This window comes from Centropristis striata, chromosome 8 (genome assembly GCF_030273125.1).
Source record: "Centropristis striata isolate RG_2023a ecotype Rhode Island chromosome 8, C.striata_1.0, whole genome shotgun sequence".
Taxonomy (NCBI): domain Eukaryota; kingdom Metazoa; phylum Chordata; class Actinopteri; order Perciformes; family Serranidae; genus Centropristis; species Centropristis striata.
The window spans coordinates 25,417,628-25,432,438 of record NC_081524.1 but is presented as its reverse complement, the minus strand read 5'-3'; positions in this window follow the sequence as shown (position 1 = coordinate 25,432,438).

Sequence of the window (14,811 nt, the reverse complement as noted above, 5' to 3'; positions counted from 1 at the left end):
ACATTATTATTTTTTAGGAATAAGAACAAGATTTACAATGCAGACAGAGCCAAAATTTATATAAATTACGATGCACTTGCACAAGTTTAATCAGTAAAGTTCTTAGATGTCTACATAATAATCATTGTGAATTTGTTAGTAAGAAGGTTTCAAAATAGTTGGGCATTATAAAAAGGGTTAAACACCATTTGAAAAAGAGCACACTTTTAACATTGTATTACAGTTTAATGTATCCTTACATCTCTTACTGTTATATAATTTGGGCAAACACCTACCATTCTTATTTACAAGCAATTCATAGATTTCAGAAATCCTTTGTAAGAACTGCCACCAACTCTTCTAAACCATTATTTAAACAACTGCAACTACTTTATGAGGTCAATAAGTATAAAACAGGAGTTCTTATGTATAAAGTCACTTGCCTTCCTGTCAAAGTTTAATTCTCATTATCATGCACATCTTACAAAAAAAAAGACTTACATATTCTTTTCTGTAGGACTTCTTTTGCCAAATTCTCATTTGTCTATCAAGGTGCTGTGGAATAAAAAATCTAACAGAATCATGTTCCTCTTTAAATACTTTTAAGACCAAGCTCAAAAAAATCCCTAGAGATGTTCTAATCACCTTTGTATTATTGTTTTGTTTGTATTTTATTTATTTTTTCCATCTAGCTATGTAGGTTAAATATAGTTATTTATAGGTTTAAGAGGGAGGGTCGCGTATAAGCCCTTTGGGCTTTTTGATCATTTGCAATTTTTGATGCAATTTTTTTTATCTGTTTCTTGTACTGTTCTTTCTTTATGGTTGTATGTTTTTTAAGTGCAAATAAAAATAATAAGAAAAATAGAATAAAAAAGAACCTTTTATTTTTGAGCATTTGTTGGAAGGCATGCAGGCAGTGCATTTTGTGAGAGAAGAAGAACAGATAAAGTGGACGAGGTAAATTTGCCTAGATGTGCTGATCCAGAGAGCTGCAGATATATTACCTTAAATGGTAATGAATCATTATTATGACCAATGCTGTGTGCAACCTGCAATTAAAGCATCAGATTAGTCAAAAGGAAAATGGTTAAATTTAAAAACGTATCACCAATTTCAATTCCAAATAGATTTGCATTGGATTGGTACTAGAGGCTACATACTGGTTGCTGCCTAGTTGATAAGCACCTGTAACTGAGTATTTAAGGCTGGTCTGGAAACATTGCTCTGATGTGGCAGATTGCCAACATGCCAAACGAACCATCTGGCATATTTCAGAGAAAGACTTAATCTTCATCATCCAACATCACCACCCTCTTTGCTTTTCTCCATTATGTTCAATGCTGTAAATGTCAATATCAAGGAAGGCTGACAGATTTCAGCTATACCCCAACACACACACACACACACACACACACACACACACACACACACACACACACACACACGCACCTCACCTCGACCACCCCAACACACACAAATACACACTTAGCATTCTCTCGCTCCGTCTCTCACCCCACTTGTAGTGTAGGATTGATATCTTATTATGTCGTGTCACTCATCCAGATGGACCCATGTTTAGACACACACCAGCCCCACCCTAGAACACACCTGACCTCTGACCTCTTGTAGTGTTGCCTTGGAAACCTGTTCTTTGGAGATGAGAAGGGCCGGGATGGAGAGGTGGGGAGAACCCATGAGGAGGAGGAATAGGAGGAGAGGGTAGGGGGAGGTATCTGTGTTTGGTATTCTGGCCCAATCTCACGGCTGGTTAAGATCCATGAATAGAGAGTGAGCTGGCTGTGAACGTCCCCGTCCCCCCCATCCCTCACTGTCTCTTCTCTGTGTCTTTTCCTAGGTACTCCACCTCTCTCATACTCCTCTGTCTGTTCTCTTTCTCTCCTTGTTTTCTCTACTTTGGTGCCAGACAGATGGTTCAGGACACAAACATTCCTCACACCCTCATAAATAAACTGGAGAAAACCAGAGATCATAGTCTTAGTGACTATAGATGAACGTATCTATTGCATGTGATGTCATAATGATATCAGCTCCTTGCCAGTTTTTAGAATGGCACGCTTACACTCACATGTATTATTGGACATTTTGAGGATGTTAGCGTGACAGCAAAAACAAGAATGTTGCTTAAAGGAAAGAATTAATGGTCTGATGTTATGTAATTTGGGTCATCATTCCTTTTGTCAGTGGTGGAAGAAGTATTCAGATCCTTTACTTAAGTAAAAGGACTAATAACACACTGTGAAATTACTCCACTACAAGTAAAAGTCCTGCATTCAAAACTTACTGAAGTAAAAGTACAAAAGTATCAGGATCAAAATGTACTTAAAGAATCAAAAGTAAAAGTAGTAGTTATGCAGAATGGACCCACTCAGATTGGTTTATATATTCTAAATATATTATTGGATTATTATTATTGATGCATTTATAAGCAGCATTTTACTGTTGTCCAGATAGGGCTCATTAAACTACTAAATATACTGTTATGAGGTTTAATTAAAGAAATGTCTAATCACCTTAAATTGATCATGTTTTTTATGTTAAATCTTGACCTGAAAAGTAACTAAAGCTGTCAGCTAAATGTAGTGGAGTAAAAAAGTTCAATATTTGCCTAGAAATGTAGTGAAGTAGAAGTATAAAGTTGCATAAAATGGAAATACTCAAGTAAAGTACAATAACCTCAAAATTGTACTAAAGTACAGTACTTGAGTAAATTTACTTAGTTTCATTCCATCGCTGCCTTTTGGTTATAATAGCACCGCACTTCCAAAAGTAATGGATCAGACATCAGATCTAGGAAAACGGTAAAATATCCACCTTTGCCTATTAGGGGAAAGAAACATGAGTCAGATAATCATACTGGTTGTAAACAAGTCAACAGGTCATTGACATTCAAAATCCACTCTGTCTTGTATAAAAAAACTAAATTAATATTACACAGCCAAATTCGATGTGTGTACCAAATTTGATGGCATCTCATACGATAGTTGTTGAAACATTGAACTCAAAATGACATACAGGTGCATCTCAATATATTAGAATATGATGGAAAAGTCCATTTCCAGTAGTTCAAGTCAAACAGCCCCATACATGTATTGAGTCAAATAGATACTTTTCAGAGGCCAACATTTCCATATTAAACATACTTTTTAAAATTGGTCTTTTGTAATATAACATTCTTTTGGAGACACTGAATTTTAGGTCTTCATTAAATGTAAGCCATAGTCATTATAATTAGAAGAAATTAAATACATTAAGACATGAAATGTTTCATTCTGTGTGTAATGGATCTATATAATGTGTTACTTCCACTTTTTTTTTATTGAATCACTGACATAAATAAACTTTTCTATGATATTCTAATTTATTGAGATGCACCTGTATGTGGACATCATGGTGGTGCTAGATGAAAAGTCAAGGGATCACCAAAGTGATTAAGATTCATTCTCAGGGCACCAAGAATATCGTTATTAATGTCATGGCAGTCTATGCAATAATTGACTTAAATGTTGCAAAAGGCCAAAAAATTGAGGAATGTCAATGTTTTTAATAGCCTGACAACAAAAAAAACTATGGAAATGAGTCAGCTGAGCCCTGGAATGTGATCAGGAAACTTTTTCCCCATATATTGCAACAGCACACGAATGCAGCACAGATGCCCGTTCTGGAAATTTTAATAAGTGAAAATTAATTTGTGTATCTGTAATGTGTTCTTCCTTGTTTCTTCGGTACTTCACTCTTCCACCAAGTTTCATGAACATCAGGCCAGTAGTTCTGCTATAGTCCTGCTGACTGAGAGACAGATAAACTGCAAAGAAAACACAACCTCTTTTGCAGATAAAAGCCTCATTGTACAAGAACACTAGTGGCATGCTACAATAAGCACAGGCAGCATTTCCACCTCCACATTACCCTCAGTAATTTTTTATACTTTTTTATTTATTTCAACACATACAGTTACATTTGGTGATGCATGTATAATTACACTTGTTTAAAAAGTTATTTCATGTTTGTTCTGAGTAAAAAACAAGAGGTACAACATAATACAAAACCTACGTATCATATACAAAATCATATCTCCTCTCCTATTATTAGAGAATGGCAGTGGTGGTATGTAACTAAGTGTATATATATACTCATTATTTTGTTTGTCTGTCATTTTGTTTAGTTATGAAGTAAGTGGATGTTGTCTGGTATAGTTGCTCAGTGCTAACTGTTGCAAGTTGCAAGCCTTGAAATTAATATCACTCAGACTGATAGGACTGATGGCTTAAACTACAAAAACAAGACCCATTCAAAAACGTTCTCTATAGCCAGTGTTGTAAGAAGTATTCAGATCCTTTACTTAAGTAAAAGTACTAATACCACACTGTGAAATTACTCCACTACAAGTAAAAGTCCTGTATTCAAAACTTACTAAAGTAAAAGTACGTATCAGCATCAAAATGTACTTAAAGTATCACAAGTAAAAGTACTCGTTATGCAGAATGGCCCCACTCAGACTGTTTTAAATATTCTAAATATATTATTGGATTACTTGTATTGACACATTTATGAAAGCAGTGTTTTAATTATCTCAAGCCAGGGCTCATTTAAACTACTTAATATGCGTTTTATGAGGTTTAATAAAAAAAAAAAGTCTTATCACTTTAAATGTATCATACTTTTTTATGTTAAATCTTGATGTTTTTGCTTTGAACACCTGATTCTTTCATTATTGAATAGTGTTCCTCTTATTGTTTTTTTTTGTTCTCTGTAGCTCTTTGAGATTGTTGAAATGCAAAGTGCAATACAAATAAAATCTATTATTATTATTATTATTATTATTATTATTATGTGGAAAAAATGTAGTGGAGTAGAAGTATAAAGTTACAAATATGGAAATACTCAAGTAAAGTACCTCAAAATGATACTTAAGTACAGTACTTGAGTAAATGTACTTAGTTACTTTAAACCACTGTCTATAGCATCAAAAAACAAAGAACCATTTAAAAATACTCTATCTGATTCAAATAGGATTATTAAAACCACAATGGCCCCTTTATTTTGTTTCCCAGTGCTGTTTTGTTGTATGTGAACACGCCACTCTCACCAACCCCCCTCCCTCTGTGATGACTTTCAGATGTGTTGGTGATCTGTTCCAAAACTCTCTGAAACTAATAAGGTTTACTCACAAATAATTTAGCACTCTTATGGGATACAGAAACAGTCAAGTACTAAAGACCAGTGACCATTAATCATATGTAATCAATTACACCCCCACTACTCACACACACCCACCTTCAAATGTAAATACTTAACTAACATGTGGTGTCTTCATAGCTACACAAAAACTCTTTGATCAGTGTTGCATAAACTCAATGGTGAATTTAATAAAAAATAAAAAATATATGTCTCGCCTTTTTACATTTACCAATAAACATCACCCATAATACACATTTTCTTGCCAAAAAACCTCCACAGACAGATCTTCTCTTTTTTTCCCATGCAGTGGACACACATGCACACATGGAGGCTAACAGTAACAGAGAAGTGTTGACAGCGGTCTCCTTGGTAAATATTTAGCCAAGCAGGCTCACTCTAATCTCCCAGCATGCACTGGGCTGAGTTCTCAGTTATCCAGATGGATAGCTTTGCTGGGAGTCATTTTGGTAAACAGCTCTCATATGTTCTGCTATGTTGCAATCCAGACAAATACATGAACAACTCAAGTGGCGCCAACAAGTTCTTCTTTCTAAAGTGTTATGAAACGTATCTTGATTCTGTCTATTTGTAATAATACAGAATAGTTAAATACAGTACTGCTATGGAATTTTTATACTTGAAAACAACTGAGACTGGGCCTGAGATCATGACAGATCATCATCTCCAGTAGGTACGCTTCAGTATCACTACAGCAGCATAAAATACTGGACACAAAGACAGAACACCTGCAGGTAGAGGTGGTAGCTTAGATCTGACAGAGGAACTGCATTACATTCAGTTACCTATACTGCCCTACAAAGTCTAACTACACAAATGGTAAAACTGAGAAAAACTGCTTTAAAGTTTTTTAATATGTTTTAACTGGCCAGCCAAACGGGTTATAGGTAGGTAAGTAATATGACACTTATTTCTACCTGTAGTGATGATGTCATTTTTATGCTAAAAAATCATGACGATTTATTTGACCCTTGACCCCAAAAATGTAGTTACCAAAACCAGAGTGCACAATGTTGTAGCAATGTTTTCAGTGAAAAAACATTTTCAAATTGATTTTGTAATAAGTGTGTTTAAAAGTGTGGAATATATTCAAAGCAGACCGTGATAAGTGCAGTTACTGCTGTCTGCTCTGGTTTTGAGTTGGATTTTGTGGTTTATGCAATTTGTATATCATTATTTCTCTGAAATAAAGCAAAATTGAAATCTAAAACTTCATTTTTAGTTATAACTCAATTTCTCCCAAAAATGTAGTTACTGCAATCAGGCTTTGTAGGGCAGTGTGGATATATAGTTTTCATTGGGTCCGTTGGTCCTTTCTGTCATCACTTTGCCGTTATCTTGCCATTAGACAATTTATTCTACATATATCGCACTGTGGTCTCACTATTATTGTGTCATGGTTTATGATGTTTTTCTTTTTTTGTATGATTGTATTGCATTGTGTTTCTTTCTTTAGTACTTATAATTTTATTGACATAAATATTCCATGTATTAGGTTTGGGAGTGCTGTGTATTGTGTGCTGCAAGTGGCTTAATGACTTCCTGATATATACCCTTATTATTTTTGGTCTGCTAATTAGCTACTTTAATAACTTTTCGTTTTAATCTGATGCGTCTTTTGTGAGATGTGGGTAGTGATGTAACATGTATCTAGCAACTCCAGGTGAAAGACGTTATGGTTTTAAGTTCTCCATCTGTCCATTTTCTTCCACTTATCCGGCTATTTCAGACGTCCGTCTTCACAGCAAACAAATCAGGATCTATGTTACTATTTTTAAAAGTCTGGGTCACAAAGGATGTAAATCAGTTCAAAGATGTCACCTGGAAAAACTTAAATATATATATATATACATAACCACTGTCAACCACAGACTTGAAACAGCTTCTCTGTAGTTTATGTTCTTTTCATTTAAGGAAGCTTCTTGTTTATTCCTAAAATGTGTTTCTTTTGGTTTCAGATGTCTTCCATTGAGCATGTAAATGTGTGTTATTGTGAATTTGACAATAAAATATATTGAACACTAAAATTATATTTATGCAACCACTTTTGCTCATTTCAGTCTTCAGCTTCCCCCATATTGTCCAGGAAGAAACGTAATTTCTACTATTTCCTACTAAGTAGGCTAACTGGAGGAAAGAGATGTTAACTTGATGGATAAAAAAGCAGTAATTATGGTGAGATTTTCTCACATTGTCTTTCACAAGACTTCAAAACACAGCTTGCTCAGAGATGACAGAAATGTAGATTGTACAGCTTCATTCCTGCCAAGGTTGAAATTTCCATTGCTAATATGAACTTTGCATAAGTGCTTATAATGGTAGCGTCGATTCAGCCTGGTTATTGTTTTTCCACTAAAGTAAAGCAAAGCTGAGAAAATTCCTGGGTAAATATAAACTTTGCTTAAGTACTTATATGGCTGTTTTCTCTCTCCCATATGGCGGCCAAAGGCACAAAGCCTCGGGGGGAATACCAAGCAGCTCAGCTAAGCCCCGTCCCTATCCACTAGACAAAGAGACAGCTCTTCAAAGCAGCGCTGGGCCTTTAAACAGTTAACAGCAGCGAACACTTTTAAACGTGACAGTGTTTGAGAATAATTTGCACCACTAAACCCTTGAAGATCTCCCACACTGCTCAGAAAACTGACAAGATGAACTCATGGCTATATGAGCTTAGTTGCATTTTCTTTATTCTTTACCAGCCTCTCTCTTATTGTTTGTCTAATTAGTAGTCTTGCTTTTAATTACATGTCTTGCTCCCCTGTAACCCCAAAAGCATGTATGCAACATATACCATTTATATATCAATATGCTTGTATTAATGTGCAATTTGGTAAATTTTTATATGTATGCTTATATGCACAAAAAAATGTTGTTGTGCATATTTATTTACAGATGAGGACTATGATTCTCTAAAGGGTTTGCTTTGTACAATGCTGTACGGTGGTTCAGCCAGACTGACGACTGGAAGGGCAAGAAATAAAGAAAAACAAGAAATAAAGAAAAACAAGACAAGAAAAAACTGAAATCAAAATATGTGCACATTTAAATAAAAACAGGTTCTTGTTCCAGTATCAACTGAACAATAATGCCTTCTCGGAGTTAACAGGCAGCACGTTGCTTTAGAAGTGCCGTTCTTCAAACTTCACAATAGAAGATTAGTCGATGGGGCAGCACTATTGGAATTGGAATCAGCTGAATACAATGGGGGGACAAATCACAGTTTAAACCTACTTCAACTAACTAACTAACTAACTAACTAACTAACTAACTAACTAACTAACTAACTAACTGTATCTCTGTTAAAAGTGATATTGTATAAACTAAAGACATTTTTGAAATAAAATAATTAAAAATAATTTATAAGAAATAAATTATTTTTAAAGAAAAAGTTTTGTGGGGATATATTGGTGTTGGAAAACCAGAGTCAGCCTCGGGCAGCACCCTTACCACCACATTTGGTAAATTAATTTTGCTGTACTGACTTGCATGATGTGTTTTGAGTGACTGGATTTGATGTTAAAATCAAGAACTGCATAACTGTTGACTGTGCCAAAAATGTGTGTGTATGGAGAGTGGAGACACACACAGCCAGTCAGCAGACATTGCTGTTTATGTGTAAGAATAATTGCAGTGAGCTGCAGGGAGATTTAAGAGTCCGGGCCCTGCTGTTGCACGACTTTATGGCAGGAGTGTGAAGTGTTATCATTAGTAATGTGATTAACACCTTCTCTACAAGGGCAATAGGTGGCAGCGCTTTGTGTGAGTGTGTGGGTTTTGTGTTTAAGACCGAAAAGAGACAATTATGTGGTGGGTTTTGGAGGAGGGGGATGTGTATTTTATCATTCTCACCCAAGCCTATAATATCTTAGAATGATGGTGTGTTGCATTTGTTGCAGCAGGACCACCTCTTCCACAGCGCTATAATTACCTTGTTAATATATTAGCGACCAGCATTGATTACCTGGCTAATCCGATCAGAGAGCCTCCAATTGATCCTTCTGCAAGCAGCCCGACAATAAGCACTTTGTGCAAAGAGATGGTCAATAGCACATCTACAATTGGCTCTCTCACAGCTTAATTGGCTAAAATACGGCAAACATTTTGGTTTCCTTCTCAACAGTCAGATCAATAGAGGGATTGAGGCCTGAATTCAGATGACTTTCTTAACAAGCTCAGCTGAGTTTTATTCCCCCCCTCTCTGCCTCCAACATCTTTCCTTTGTGCCTTTTATTTGTTTTTCAGAAATGAGATTCTGGGCATTTCCACTTCACAGAAGAGAAGGACAGGAATGATAGAAAAAAACATCATAGGTCTAACAAAATGTGACATGTTGTGGGGAGAAACTCTGACACACAGATGTAGTTGTGTGGATATGGTACCGTCGTCCTCATAACGTTTGTCACGTGATGAAGCTGAAGTAACAGCTTGGCTTAGACAATCAAAGCAACTTTGGCTAAGTCAACCTTTTGTTTTCTTTTGATTATGTTTTTCCTAACCTGTTAAGCGACACAGTAACACACAACAGATTGTCATAAATTAAATTAATAATGGCTAAAATGATGACTATGAAACCTCAGAAATAAAAACAAAAAATATTAGACTTAACATCATTCTACAATCAGCAGTTAAAGCTTATTTATATTGCTCTGCATTACTAGCATTCAGTCTTTACTATCAATTTTATTAAACCAATATGGAATATGTTCCATTTTAAGATTAAACCCAGTCAATTTTTGTTTGGATCATAAGCTGCACATGTATATGAAGACAGTTTCCTCATCACAAAGTAGCCTGGGTATACCCATACTGCCTGAGCCTAAGCTTGAGGTTTTCTTTCGGATCCAACATGGCTGCAGCAGACGCGAAACTCTCTTTAGCTGTAGACGGCGTTTTAAATAATTTAGAGCGAAAGTTGATTTTAAAAGAATACCGAATACGAAAAAGGATGTTTTAGCCTTGCTTCCGACAGGATTCGGCCAAAGCCTAATCTACCAACTAGCCCCACTAACGCTCACTGCTGTAACGCCGGTGATCTCGCTACGAGCCGGGGGACAGCGGAGCCGCCCAGAGACCCCCAGCAGCTCGTCTATTGCCCATAAAATCAGTGGATGTGTGTGGCTGAATGACATGAGGGGGAAATAAGGTGTAAAATAATCTTGCAGAAAGCGAGAACTGGAGAAGCAAAGCAGCAAGCAACACTCTCTCACTGACACACACACACACACATACACACACACACACCAACACTGCCGGTAGACGGTGAGCTGAAACTACAGAGCAGCCAGAGCCAGAACATGCTGCAGAAAAACATTGCAGAAGCAGAATTGAGCATTTTAGTTTCAAAGTAGAGATGGGCTAGTCCGGCTATGTAAACATCAATTTCTGTCGTTTTACATATGTCATCTGGTATAATTGATATGATTGGCTAAGAGCTACCTACAGACGCTTTTGATAGACATTCGTAGCGCCCAATAAACGGTTCTGGACGATCGTAAACCACACCTCCTCTACGGAGAAATGAATGGCTGGTTTCCAGACTAATCTCATTTGTGATTAGTCTGGTGTTAGCCAGGCTATATCACAAGGAGTAGTATATAAAAACAGTTGATATCTTCTGTGACTAACTGATGTTTGCTACATTCTCACAAAATGACTCTGATGACATCATCTTGGTTATTTAGGATATGATTTCAGATAAACACAAAGCCTGCATTACAAACTGGGGACAGGGAAAGACCAGTGTTTCACAGGCAGGGACAGTTTTTGGAGCTTGAACCGTACTAAAGGTCAGGATATCTCAATCTCTGCTCAACACTATTATGTAAATATGTCTTTCTTAATTTCCCCAAACTATATGGACCTGCAAAATTAAACAAATTTAATATTGCTGGTTTACTTAAAAATCAGGGGAGTACTACTGCATATTTGAAAAAAGTGAAAAGCTTTTCTGGCTCCAGAGGGATTTGAAAAAAGTAATTTAGTGATGTCACTTGAGTCTGTGTGGGGGCTGGAGCTGAACATCACGAGTCTGAATATAAAAAAGATCTGGGGTTGTGAAGTTAGAAAGAAGTTAACGTGTTCTTCATTGCTTCATCTCTCCCACAGACTCTATATTAAGATGGACGACCTGACAGCCAAACATCTCAATCGCCCCCTGGAGGCGGGTTGCAGTACAGGTTATAAACCTAAATGACCCTCATTTATCAAATGAGTGTAGAAACGAGTGCAGATCTGAGCTTATATTTCGTCTTACGTCACGGTTCATGTGTGATTTATCTAACATTTGTATCTCTCCAATCACAGTGTAAGAATGATCAGCTGTTGATAAATGTGGCGGCTCGAAACAAGCGTCATTTAAATACCACGCCCTAATATATACCTGATTCAGATGACTCGCCTCGAGAGTTTAGGACACCGAAGGGCGCAATATGGTGAAAAAGAGGATTTTTCCCCTCTAAAGTCAGCTTTATTAGCAAAGTGCTCCGTTACAAATAACAGTAGCGATATAGACATTTTATAGAAGTACACAGCGACGGAGGTTTATGAAATAAAAGTACTTATAGTCATAAACTCAAACAAGTTCAGTGAATATTTTACATTTGGAGCACAGACTTGGTTGCAGGAGGTAAGCAATGTTTTAACCCATAGACGCTGTGAAAGCATTACCGCATTTCTACCATTAAAACCGGGAGCGATGTTGCGTCACTCTACCATTAAGGCCGGGACAGCGGATATGTCATTTTGTAGTATTTGTATTTTTTTCCACCTATTTTCGGTCTCTTGGCCAATGAAATGCATCAGAATACATGCGGGAGTGTCACAATGCAACATCGGACTTTTCCAGAACTTTGAAATCATGGTGAAGGCGACTATAGCGGAGGAGCGCAGCAGTAAGTGACGGAAGCGATCTGATGAAAACAGTGCCGATCATTTAATTGCTGATCCGGACTTTGAACCCTCGGAACCAATCGACCGGCATTTATGGATGAGGAATATGTTTTATAGGCGACATATTTTCAACAAAGAACAGACAGATTTGTGGCCATCTGGAGATAATAATAATAATATTAATAATAGGCCTATATTAATGTTATTAATAATAATAATAGGCTAATTGATTGTGATGATGAAGAAATCATGACTGTTTATGTCTTATATTACTTTATGCGTCGTTGAGTACCCTGAAAAGTGCAATATATAAAATGTATTATTATTATTTATTATTATTATTATTATGATAATTTTTTTTTTAATTACAGTAGGCTATTAAGAACTATGTCTTGTTTTTAAGGTGGTCATATCATGTTTGCATCTTGCTAATGGGCATGTATTATGCATAGGATTTTTTATTCAGTCAAATGTAACATTTGCTGAGTTTGTTGATTTTTAAAAAAAACTTTATTGAAAGTTTGGACAAATAAACTCAACTTCGTATGAAAGCCACGGGTATAAGTTCTCAAATACTTTTTGAATTTCATTTTTATCTGCTACAGAGGCTGAAAAATTGAAATTGAAAATTGAATTTCCAGAAAAACTTCAGGTTTTAGGGGGTCATTTGAAAATCGCCCATAGGTTTTCAAGGCATTTTTTTCCAGGCGCTTTAGGCCTTAATGGGTTAAAGTAAGATTTAATCCAAAAGAAGAGGAATTTCTCAGAGGCAGAAAGTGAAATGCTGACGTCCAAACTGGTTTGTTTGCTGTTTGGCAGCATAAAAAGTGAAAAGAAAGGAAATCAGTGGTGCTGTCAGCAGAGTAGCAGTGGAGCATTCAACTCTCGGTGAGGTTGGAATATTTCATTTATACATCGTGATATATAAAAGCCTAATAGCCTATATAATATGCAAATATTGTTGTTATTATTATGATGGAGAGATATTATTCACTTCTTTACATTTAGTCAGAATTCTGTCCCAGTCAGAGGAGCCTGTGGCTGAATGGGAATGTTTCTATTGGGTCAGAGCCGCTGGTGGAGGTGTCCAGCAGGATAACGGTAAACAGCAGAAGACAACAACTTTTAATAGTCTCAGCTAGTATTCTGGTAAAAGAATGTCACGGTTGCATCATTTATTAGTTTTAAATGATGTTTTGATGATAAATTATGTAATAAAAATGCTTTGGTTTGTCACCATTAAAAAACAAAACACCAAAGAGTTTTATCAGCTCCAGGCATCGTTACAATAGTCTAAGATCAATTCTCAGACTCACACGTGTGGACTTCACGCTGACTCAAACCCACATACAAGCTGAGAGAAGACGTGAGATCTGATCGTACCCTCCACTCACGTCCAGATTAATAAATGCCGAGCCTTGTAGAAATGATCGTATGCCCACTTTACCCTCACTTTCTGTCGTCGCTCGTTTCGCTCGGGTTTCTGATTTGTTGTACAATGTTGGGAGGAACGCATCGTCCATTCTTTATGCAGTTTATGGTCTGTACAGAAGACTAGAAGACTCAAATCTATATGGAGGAGTTCGAGGAATGTGTGTAATTTCTCTTTTAACCCGCCCATCATTAGTTATTTTATGTTGTTGCTTATGACCAGATTGCAGAGGAACATTAATGAATATGTAGCTGATGCAGGAAAGCCATCATTAGACCTTGTTTCTTCTCGATTGTTTTTTTCTTCCTTTGTTTTTCGTATTACACCACTTTTGCCCAACTTGTGTGCCTTCTCTCCATCTGTCTGTCTGTTTGTCTGTCTTTCTGCTTCCCTCTGAGGCCCATCTAAAGGCCAGCTGGTGGCTGACAGCAGCTGAGGACCATAAATCAGAGCGGAGGCAGAATTCCTTACGCCGCGTTGGCATTCACTTTGTCAGCCATGAAATAAAGATGTAGCGGAGCAGGAGGTCAAAGCATACAGAACCCACCCCCCACCCAAAGAAACAACAACCTAACATGCACCCTTCTAAAATCTTTATCCTTCCTCAGTGACTTTCTCTCCACAGGTAGCTGCTCTCATCACCTCTTCATTTGTGTGGTCTGCCTTGTCTGGCCATAATTTACGATTGCGTTGGACTGTTATGGGTTTCTGACGGTGAAAAGCAATGTCTCTGGGTCTCTGTTGAACATGGAAGAATTATTTGCAGGCATGTTAACTCAAGATCTTTTTCATATACATGTTTGCTCTTTGGTGATGCTTATATTTATATTTATAAAGATCTAATTATCTTGTTTCTTCAAGAAGTCAAATCTTTATGTCATCATCACAACTTTTTAAGCTCAAATTAACAAATTCTGTTTGCAACTGTATTGTCCAATGAAGGGTGTCTTTCTTTCTTTTCTGTCATTGTTGATATTTTCTCCTGTCGGTAACAATTCAAGAAGAAGAAATCCAAAATGAATACTTTGGACTTTGATAGTCCATGAAGTACAGAAATCTGTTACCCTGTTCTTGTCAAAGACAATAATACACAGTGATGTAAGAAGTATTCAGATCCTTTACTTTAGTAAAAGTACTAATACCACACTGTGTAATTACTCCACTACAAGTAAAAGTCCTGCATTCAAACCTTACTGAAGTAAAAGTACAAAAGTATCAGCATCAAAATGTACTTAAAGTATCAAAAGTACTTGTACTGCAGAATGACCCACTCAGATTGTTTTATATTTTCT